Below are 11,531 nucleotides of genomic sequence, written 5' to 3'. Positions count from 1 at the left end.
ATATATGTCTATATCAGAGGGTATACAGGAATATGAATACATATGTGTATATATGTATACAGGTACACATAGAAGGCACAGGACCAATTTAATAGGAAGGGATGATACTTAAACGGTGAAATTAAGAGGTGAGAGAGGAATATAATGAGAGGAGATGGGGGAGATAGAATGGGGTAAACTATATCATATAGAAGAGTCAAGGGAAAATGGTTACAATGGAGGGGAAGAATAGGAAGGCAAAAGGGAATGGGTAAACCTTATTCTCATTTAATTTGGCTCAGGGAGGGAATGAAATACACACTGAATAAGGTATCTTACCCTACAGGAGTGTAGGGGAGAAGGACATGAGAGAGGGGATGATGGAGGGGAGGGTAGGCTCAGAGGGAGGGAAATTGTAAGCACCCACTTTGGAAAAGGGACAGGATCAAAGTAGAGAATAGAACAAGTGGGAGGTAGGATAAGAGGGAGGGAAATATAGTCAGTCCTTTAAAATACATCTATTATGTTATTGTTTTGCATTAGCCACACATGTACAATTTATACTGAACTGCTTATCTTCCCCGTAAGGGTGGGTGACCAGGGAGGAAGGTAATGAATCTGTAATTCAAAGTTTTAAAATCAAATGTTTAAATATATATATATATATATATATATATATAAATATATATATATTCTATTATTAATACTATTTTACATGTAATTGGGAAATAAGATATACAAGCACTGGGCCATAGAGACCATGCTCTACTGGAAAAGTCAAAGGGGGTATGGCAGAAAATATGGGAGAAAGCAGATTGGAGGAGAGGATATCCTGGGGGCCTGCTATTTTTGGATGGTGGGTAGGGGGAAAATGGGGAGAAAATTTGTAACTCAAAATCTGGCTGAAATGAATGATGTAAACCAGAAGTCAATAAAGCATTTGACAAATGAAAAAAAAAACTGCAGTTTTGGATATAGGCCAACATATTGATTTGTTTTCATTAACTTATTTTGGTTATGAAAGAATATTCTCTTGTTGGGAGTGAGGAGGAGAAACACCAATTTTTTTTTTTCTTAAGAGTATCAATAACACAACGGAAGCAGTGAGTTTGCCGTGGCAGGAGGGCATATGCTTTAAAAAATCATAGCTTCTGCCAAGGTTGCAAAAATAGAAAGATTGGAATTTTCAGTTAAAATGGAAACTTGAAAGGTAATAGGTAAGTCCTCGTTTCCCACAAATACTCCAGTAAGGATCTAATAATGTGCCAGGAGAAAAATTACAAACAAAACCAAAGATAAGTAGCAAAAAATTATTTATCCAGTCTAGCTGTATGAACTGGGGGCTAAAGCCAATGGAGTCTGGCTTTGATCTGAGAGAGCAGGGGGCAGTATTTCCCTTAAGTTCCCTGCAGGAAGAAAGCAGGGATGAACACAGATGCATGACTGGGACCTTTAAAGAGCCCTGAAGCCAGGTCTTAGAGTCATAATGCTCAGAAAACCTATATCAGAGCCACATCAACCAAGTGGGCAATTTAACCCCTAGGCAGTCACAGTACCAGGGAGTAGAGGCCTGAAACCAGCACTCCAAGAGAACTATCACCAAAAGGCAAGGTTAATTCAGAATCCATGAAGTCCCAGCATTGAGGCCTTTTTAGAAGACCTATGACCAGTTTTTATTTTTTACTTCTCTTATTCCATATCAGGGCATAACAGGGGATGAAGCCAGTTCTCATTTGGGATTTGTGCAAGGAGACAGAGAAGGGCTAAGACCAAAACCAACATTGACTAGGAAGTCAGCACTGTTCACCCAGTGTAGAACTAGGGTAGTATTAAGATGGGATCTGCTCTCCCCATCCAAGGAATGTGGCCCTAGAAGAAAGTAGCAATCCAGAACTAAGGCTAGAGATAAAGCAGGAAAAAGAAAATGCTAAATACAAGGAGGAAATACTATGAAGTAATAGCTAAAATTAGACAAATCCACAATGATAATTATAATACCCAACATTTTTATGGAACTTCAATGCTTGCAAAGAAGTGTACATAATGCATATGATTAAAAAATGAAGTTATGGGGTGGCTAGGTGGTGCAGTGAATAGACCATCAGCCCTGGAGTCAGGAGGACCTGAGTTCAAATCCGGCCTCAGACACTTAACACAAAAACTAGCCCTATGACCTTGGGCAAGTCACTTAATCCCAATCGCCCTTCAAAAAGAAAAAAATTGAAGTTATAAGTGAAAAGTAGGGAACAAATGAAAGGAGAACAAATAACTTTGAAGATAAAGTGGGAATCTTTACCTTAGTAGTAAAGTATAAAAAATTGAATGCAGCCAAGGAAACTTTAAGATTACAAGATACAACAAAAATTAGAATAAAATCAAAATATTAATAATTAAATGAAATGAGATTTCTACTATTAAAAAAAACTGACATGGGAAAAAGATCCAGGGGAGCAAGTTTAATAATTATCCAACTCTTTGAACAACATGACCAAATAAAAATTCTAAAAACCCTTATAGTTAAAAAAAATCTGTCAGATCTTTTAGAACTAGAGTCAAAGTAAAAATGGGAAGAATTCAATAGTTTTCCACTGAAAGAAATGGCAAGTTTTGGAAATACACAAGAATATTATAGTAACCATCTGGAGCGTCTAGGTCAAAGAAAAAAATATAGCAAAGAGCCAAAAACAAACTGTTTAATCACAATGGAGTCCCAAAAGGATTATTTAAATTTGTGTTGCTAATAATGAGTAATAATAAGAAGCATTTATGTAGCTTGTTAAGGTTTTCAAAACACTTTATAGATATTATCTCATTTTATCTTCACAATGACCTGGAAGGTAGGTGATATTACTGCCTTCATTTTACAGATGTGGAAACTAAGACAGGCAGAGTAAGTGACTTGCCTAGAGACACACAGATATTAAGTGTCTGGAGCTGGATTTGACTTGGCATATGATATTCCAGAAGATAAAAGAAAAAGGCAACTGAGAATAATTTATTTTATTTAGTTTTGTTAAATTCAATTTCATTTTTAGCTTCTAATTTTCTCTCTCTTGTCTTTCCTTCACTCCAATGAAAAAGCAAGGAAAAAAAAACAACAACAAACTTTTACAAACATGTACAGTCATGCAAAACAAATTTCTACATTAGCCATATTCAACACTTCCCCCCTTCCATATACCTCAGCCTTCACATTCAGTCTACCTCAGGAAGAATAAAGGTTAAAACTAGGATCAGAAGACTAGTAAATGTCTCAGGCTAGATTTCACCTAACTGCCTCAGGGAGCTTATAGTCTAATGGAGAAGATAAAGCAAAAACAACTATTTCTCAGTGTAAATCAGAAGTGACTTCAATGGAAATTAATAGCAGTGGGAGAAGCTAGAAAGGCTTCTTGCAGAAAGTGAGATTTTAACTGAGTCTTAAAGAAAGTCATGAAGTGGAGGTGAGGAGGGAGAATATTCCAGAGGGCCAGACAATGAAAAGGTATAGAGTTGGAAAGCAGAGTGTCATGCTAGGTAAAGTAAGATGGTCAGTGTTTCAGGATCATAGAATCACAGGACATGAGAATAGTGTAAAAAAAAGACTGAAAATATAAGAAGGAGCCATATTGTGAAGGATTTTAAAAGCTCAACAGAGAATTTGATATTTGATCCTAGGGGCAATAAGGAGCTACTGTAGTTCAAGTGTGGAGGTGACATGGTCAGACTTGCACTTCAGGAAGAACTCTTTGGCAGATGAGTAGAAGATGGACTAGAATGGAGGAGGGGAGGCAGCAAGAAAAAGAAAATAAACACCTGAATCCAGAGATGAGTGGATGAGGACCTGTACCAAGGTGGCAGCTGTGTGAGGCTAGAGAATTGGATGTATATGAGATAGGTTGTGGAGATAGAGACAAGGTTTGGTAGTGGATTGGATGCATGGAAAGAGCATGAATGAGAGGAGTGTGAGTGAGTAGTTGGGGAGGATAATGAGACTGAAAGCCTGGGTGACTGTGAGAATGTTGGGGCCCTAGACATAGGGAATTTGAAAGAGTTGGGGATGTGAAGACAATGGACATGTTGGAAATAATTTGGGCATATTGAATTTAAGAAGTCTGAAGAATATCCAGTTTGAGATGTTCAACAAGCAATTGTTGATATGAAACTGGAGGAGAGGTTTTAAAGCCATATAAATAGATCTGAAAATCACCTGCATAGGGATAATACTTAAATAAATGGATAATGAGATTACCAGTAGAGATAGTATAGAAGAAGAAGAGGACCTAAAATAAACCATTGGGAGAACATCCAGATTATCCCACTGTCTTTTCCAGATCAAAAGCCTATTGTGGTAAAGGTAGATATCTATTTTTTTTCCCAATGGCCAGGTAATGGAATAGATAGAGTGCCAAGCCTAGAGTCATGAAGACTCATCCTCTTTGAATTCAAATCTGCAGGGACACTTACTGACTGTGTGACCCTGCAAAAGTCATTTGATACCCTCTTTGCCTCAGTTTTCTCTTCTGTAAAATAATTTAGAGAAGGAAATGTCAAACCACTCCAGTATCTTTGCCAAGAAAACCCCAAATGAGGTCACAAAGAGTTGTAAAAGACTGAACACTACAAATACATTGATCGGAGTTCCTAAGTCTTTAAAAGCTATTTGTCTTTACAATATTGTTGGTTTTGTAAATTTTTTTAATGTAAACAAAGGGAAGTGAAAAGGAAAAAATTGGGGAGAGGAGAAGAGAAGTAGAAGGAACTTACTATTTTCCAATAATTGATTTGCACAGTAAAATGTATAAATATGTGAGAGGAAGGGAGAAAAAAAGGCATTTCAGTAACTTCACACTTGTTTGACCAGACAAAAGAGAATTGAATTCACAAAGGAATCATTTGTTATATAAATTCAATGAGAAGAAATGTTGGAGGGGATATAAAAGGGAGGGAAGAGTTAGGTATGGAATAAGTAAAACAAACTTTAAATTCTAAAGGAACTTCAAAAGAAAAAAAAATGAAATTTAAAAACCAGTAATTCAGATTAGGGCTACATGAAGTATGAGGTACAGAGGAGTGGCATCAGACCATGTCAATTCAAAGTTTCTGGTATTGATCACATTACTTTTCTTTGGCCACTTTTTAGGGTTTTTTTCTGAAAAGTGGAAATCAAAGGAGAGAAAATGTATAAGAGGATATTAAACAGGAGAATACATAATTAGTAATCATAATTGTGATTGAAAATGGTATGAACACATTCATGAAATAAAGGATAGGAGAGTAGATTTGAAAATAAATCCAATAATATATTGTTTACAAGAAGCATCCTTGAATCATTAAACATGAGAGTTAAGAAGTAGAGATAGAATAGAATATATTATACTTTTAGCAAATTTTTTAAAAAAGAGGTAACAATCATCTGACCACTCAATATCTTAGTTCTCTTCTTTTGGATACTTTCTATAGTGTTAATATCTTTCCTAAAATGTAGCTCACATTTCAAAATAAGTGAGGAGAGAGTCAAGTTGACTCTGTTGCCCTTAGTGGTTGAAGAAATCAGAATACAAGAAACTATATCCTGGATTATTGAAGAAAATGGCAGGGGTGACTATTGAGCCATTATCTTTGAGAATTATGATAAATGAGAAAGGTGTTTAAGACCTGGAAAAGTCCCAGTATTCAAAAAAAGAGGGTAGGGGGAGGCATGGGCCCCCAAATGCTGATGCTGTATGCTTGCCCACAATGCCTATGTCTATCCACTTGGTAATCTCTCCTAACCCTTCTTTGTGTTTGTTTTCTATCAACAGAAGTGGAAGGGATCAGGCCAGGGGCATGAATTCAACCATCCCATCAGTAGCTGCAATGTGCAGAGCTTTGTAACCCACTGATAAGTATATGGCTGCTTCTACATGTGGTAGGTGTGTACTTGCACATGCATAATTCTACCCTGAACTCTATCCCATGAAAACATTGGGTGGAGAGAGACACTACATGCACCTTCCATTTGAGGGGTCAGAGACACGTTTTAGGACTGTCTAGCTGGAGAGTTTTCTAGATCCTGGGATCCACATTCACATACATAAGTCCCATATGTTCAGAGGAGTTTATCCAGAAGCCAAAGTATCTGGACTGGTTCCAAGAAATCTGACAAGAGGAGAAAAAATCTGTTCTTCCTTCCCAGCCTATCAGGAAGAGATCAACATCAGATGACAGTGAACCGTGAGACCTACCTCTTCATGGCAAATACAGAGACTAACATGGAAGAATGGCTGACATCTATTCACAGAGTCATATGGGCACCTTTTGGTGGAGGTATTTTTGGACAGAAACTAGAAGAAACAGTCTGCTTTGAGAAGAGATATGGGAACTTCCTGGCCCCCATCTTAGTGGAACAATGTGTGGATTTTATCTAACAATGGGGGCTAAAGGAAGAAGGTCTGTTTCTACTTTCAGGTCAGGCTAACATTGTGAAAGAGCTGTGGGACGCCTTTGACTATGGAGAGAAGCTGTCTTTTGACAGCACAGATGTGCACACAGTGGCTTCTCTTCTTCAACTGTATCTCCAAGAACTTCCAGAACCAGTCATTCCCTATGTCAAGTATGAATATTTTCTGTCCTGTGCCAATCTTTTCAGTAAAGAAGAAGAAATGGGGGTTAAGGAACCAGCGAAGCAGGTGAAAAGTTTGCCTGTGGTTAATTATAATCTCCCCAAGTACTTATGCAGTTTCTTGAATGAAGTCCAGTCCTACTCAAGTGCTAACAAAACGAGTGTGCAGAACCTGCCACTGTCTTTGGGTCCAGTGTCCTGCGTCCCAAAGTAGAAGACCCTAGGACCATTATGGATGGCAGGACTGCAGTCCAACAGTTGATGTCAGTGATGATTGGCAGACATAAGCAACTCTTCCTCATAGATGTAGAGCTTCAGACCAAGCAACCAGAGGCCATATGCAACACTAACAATAAAATTTTAAAAAAAATCAATGACTGATCAGCTACAGAATGAAGAGAACAATAACACCCAGTACACAACAAGCCTAAGGTGCTCTTGGGATAAGCTTGAGTCTTCTCAGAGAATTAGCATGGACAATGGGTCCCTCATAACTTTGCCAGTGACCATGGCCAATTGGCCACCAAATAATGTACACAAATTTGATGTCTCCAGGAGTCCCGCTCTCACAGTTAAAAAAAAAAAAACCCTGCCTTTAATAAAGCCAGCGGCATAGTCACCAGCGGGTCCTTTAGCAGCACCAACACAGAAAGTAATGAGAAAACTCAGTTCTCTTCCAGTGGAAGTTTACAGGCCAGGAGAACATCTTCCCTTAAAGGGGCAGGTACCAAAATGGGAACATGCAGTGTGCAGAGTGGAGGAGTCCGCATGGGCATTCTGAGCACAGACCCTCTTGGAAGCGCGGCAAACAGTCATGGCATCAGTTTGATGACCAATAGCTATGTGACGCTCAGGGATAACGAACAGAAAGACCAGTAGTCGGAGACTTGGACCAAGCTAACATGCTCTTCACCTATGACAACGTCCACCAGCCATTCTCTACGGTGAACTCAGAGGACAAACAGAGCCTGGACAGTGCTACCTGGTCTATCTTCTTGGGTGAAATATCCCTTTCTGATAATTCCACGACTTCTGTAGTACAAACTTTGAAGATCCTGTGTTGGAAAGATCTCCCCTCAAAGAGTCCTCATACCCTGGAGATTATGAAAACAAAATCAAGAAGAGGAGTATGGGAGATCCCAATAGGGACAACATGGAAACCTATGTTGGGATGAACACAAGCCCCCTGGTGCCCTGCACAACCTTGTTTCTAGCCTAAAAAAGCAGATAAATAAACAGAAAATAGAATATGAATCCAGGATAAAGCGTCTGGAATGAAGAAACTTGACCTTGGAAATGGAAATGCTGACCCTCCATGAAGAACTAGATCAAGAGAGGAAAAAGTTCACAATGGTAGAGATCAAAATGAGAAATTCTGAGAGAGCAAAAGAAGATGCAGAGAAAAGAAATGATCTATTACATAAAGAAATGGAGCAGTTTTTTTTTCTACATTTGGGAAACTAACAGTGGAGTCCCGTAGAACTGAAAGAGACAACACTATATGGATCCAATGAACTTTGTCTTTTGCTTGGGCTGGCACTCTTTGAAGGAATTGCAATGGGGATAGTATACTGTATTATATTCTGGTACCCTGACTGATAACAGCCCTCAGCATTATAAATCCTGGAAAGAGAAAAAATATATATTCTATTAAATCACCTGTCCTTTCGAAGTAAACTAATCAAAGCTGGTCTATTCTCCTGAATGCTCCAATAAGCCACTGTCAAGTATTAAAATCTGAAATATGTATATATAGTCATTTTTGAAGTCATCTAGAAATGAAAGCTGTATTTAAACTGACAAATCAATTGGATTTTCTATCAAGCTTTCTTCCAGTGTACTACTTTGGTATTATGTTTCATTGATTTGTTTTATGTATCAGAAGTTTTTGTTCTTCATCTTGCTGGGAAATTAAGATAAGAAAATTACATTGTGTATGTTCATATGCCTACAATATAAGTGATTAAAAGTCAAGTGATAACTTATGATTGCACCATTTGACCATGAACAAAAAAAGTGTAAATACTTTTATAAAAATAAAACATATATATCAAAAAATAAATAAAAGCTATATGAAAAACTAAAAAAAAAGAGGGTAGGGTAGAAGAGTTTGAAAGTAATAGAGCAATGAGTTTGCTGTTGCTCAGTTGTATTTCACTCTTTATGACCCTATTTGGTGTTTCTTTTTCAAAGATACTAGTGTGGTTTGCCATATCATTCTCCATCTCATTTTACAGATAAGGATACTGAGGCAAACAGCATTAAGTGACTTGTCTAGGGTCTCACAGCTGTGTCTGAGGCCAGATTTGAGCTCATGGAAATGAGTCTTCCTGACTCCAGGTCCAGAGCTCTATTCATCTTACCACCTAGCTGCCCAAATAGACTTCTATTCTTGATAAATTTCTAAAACATATTATTAAAGGTAAAGTTGTGAGCTCTTAGGAAAAGCAAGCAGTGATCACTAAAAGCCAGCAGGACTTTTTGTTGGACTTCAACTCACTTCCTTTTCTTTTTTTTTTTTTTTGACAGGGCAGCTAATCCTGTAGATCATGGGATGATTCTAATCCTAATACATTTAGATTTCAGCAGAGTATTGAACAAAGTCCCCCATTCTGTGAGATAGATATGGCTGAATTAGAGTTTACTGGGGAGGATTTGGATTTGTAATTCAGTACTTTTATCACTGACTTAGATGAAAACATAAATAACATGTGCGTCAAGTTTGAAAATGACAGTAATCTTGGCAGGATAGCAAACATGTTGAATGATAAAATGCAGATTCCAAAATGCCTCAACAAGCAAGAGTGATGAGGCAAATTAAATAAAATTAGACTCAATAAATGGAGGAACAAGAGATGGGGAATTCATTAACCATTTACTATGTGCCAGGAACTATGAACAGTGACAAAAATATGGTTGTCTACTGGAGTTCTAAGATAAATATTTCAAATATATGCAGAGAGAAGGTATAGTTAGACACTATTTCTTGTAAAAAGCAATCTGGAGATTTTAGGGTTCAATGTGATTCAACAGTAACATGGCAAAAAAAAAAAAGCTAACGCTATCATAAGCTGCATGAAGAGAGGAATTGTATCAAGAAAGGCACCATATGCAGCACTTCTATTATATTTTACGTTGGTCAAGCTACAAAGGGTACAGTAATAATGTTCAGTTATTGGCAATGTATTTTAGGAAATCATACACACATTTATGTACATACATTTTTATGTACACACACACATATATATATACACATATATGTATGTATGAATGGATTGATGAGATGGCACCCAGGGTAGTGAGAGGATTAAACAGGGATAGAAATGTGGACTGGATATGTAATTTTATTGGTATATGAATCTTCTACATCAGAATTTTCCATCTATTAATGAAAGTTGACACCATCTTCACAACATATAGGTCTTAGAACTGCCTAGAGCTCTGAGAAATAGAAGGATTTGTACAGGGTCAAGCAACAAATTATGTTAGAGATGCTACTTGAACTCCTTTATTCTTGCCTTTGAGGCCAGGCATCTATCCCCTACACCAATGTTTCTCTGACTGTTTAGTCTCAGGACCCCTTTAACTCTTAGAAATTATTGAGGACTCCAAATACCTTATGTTTATGTAAGCTATGGCTATTAAGTTTGCCACGTTAGAAATTAAATCATCTTCATATTATTATGAAGATAATTTTGACCTCATGGACCTCCAAAAGAATCTCAAGACCAGTGAACATTTTACTGTATCATGCTATCTTGAACTAAAAATCATACTATATGTGAACAAGTCAAAGGAAATTGCGATGTTTAGCCTGGAAAGGAGAAGAGACTTTGGGGCACATGAAAATTCTCCTTAAGTAATTGAAGGATTACTATGTAGGAGAGAGATTAGATATTCTCTGCTTGTCCTTGTGAGGCAGTACTAGAAATTATGTAAAAAATTTGCAGAGACAGATGTAAGCCTGATATAAGGAAAAACTTCCTAACAACTGGAGATATTAACAAGTGAAGATATAGAATCAGAGACTAGATGAATTTTTGAGAATGCTGAAAAAGAAATTCTCATTTGGGTTCACATTGGAGTATGTGGCCTCAGATCCCTTTTGGCTCTGAGAGTGGGCAGCTCTGCAATTCTGTTTTGGTTTGTTGGGATTTTTGTATCCTGACTGCCATCCAAAATGTTTGCATCATCTGGAACTCTGATAAGCATTCCGTCTATAATTTCATCCAAATCATTCATTAAAACAAAGTTGAACAAAACAAGGGCCAGAGCATTGTTCCCTAAAACACTTTATGAAAGACCTCCTTTCACGCTGACACTGAGCCATTAGTGACAACTCTTTGGATCACTTTTTCAACCAGTTCTGAGCTCACCTAATTATACTATCATTTAGCTCATATCTCCTCTTCTTAACTACAAAACAACATGAGGGACTATCTCATATGCTTTGCTGAAATCTAGGTGTACTCTGAGTACATCATTGACACGCAAACTTTGTGAATTGTATATATTACTCTATAGCATATTTATATAATGTTATTGATTTTATTCCTCCTTAAATCCTCACCCAAAAGTTCACCATTGTCACCCCCTCATCTTCCACTCCTCAGTCACATACAAATATACATTTACATGCACATGTGTATACATACATGGACATATTGCAAACACACACATATGTATATATTATATTTAAATATGTAATGTTACTTCTGTTTTAATTTATTGCCTTTGAACAAAATATAAACTTTGATCGACATAGTGCTGCCATGAGTTGCATCCCAGAAAATATCTATGAGTTCATAATTACCTACTTTTGTTAAGATATCTAGATCTTTTGTTGATTCTGAATGTTTTTTATCAGTACTTTGTGTCCATAGACATATAAATAGAATCTGAGGCCAGGAATATTGATTATGTCTGTCTTACTTGCTGCTTTCTCTGTGAGTTCATGAACAATTACTTT

At 37.1% G+C, this 11,531-nt stretch overlaps 1 pseudogene; it reads left to right on the top strand.

Annotated features, from left to right (window-relative positions):
- The window catches only part of LOC138166788 (rho GTPase-activating protein 24 pseudogene), a 14,338-nt pseudogene extending 5,792 nt beyond the window's left edge, over positions 1-8,546 (top strand).
- The last annotated feature ends 2,985 nt before the right edge of the window (positions 8,547-11,531 follow it).

This window comes from Petaurus breviceps, unplaced genomic scaffold (assembly GCF_028583685.1).
Source record: "Petaurus breviceps papuanus isolate PSGF00001 unplaced genomic scaffold, PetGlider_PUasm1.0 226, whole genome shotgun sequence".
In the NCBI taxonomy this organism is placed as follows: Eukaryota; Metazoa; Chordata; class Mammalia; order Diprotodontia; family Petauridae; genus Petaurus; species Petaurus breviceps.
This window is presented reverse-complemented; position numbering and strand designations above follow the sequence as displayed.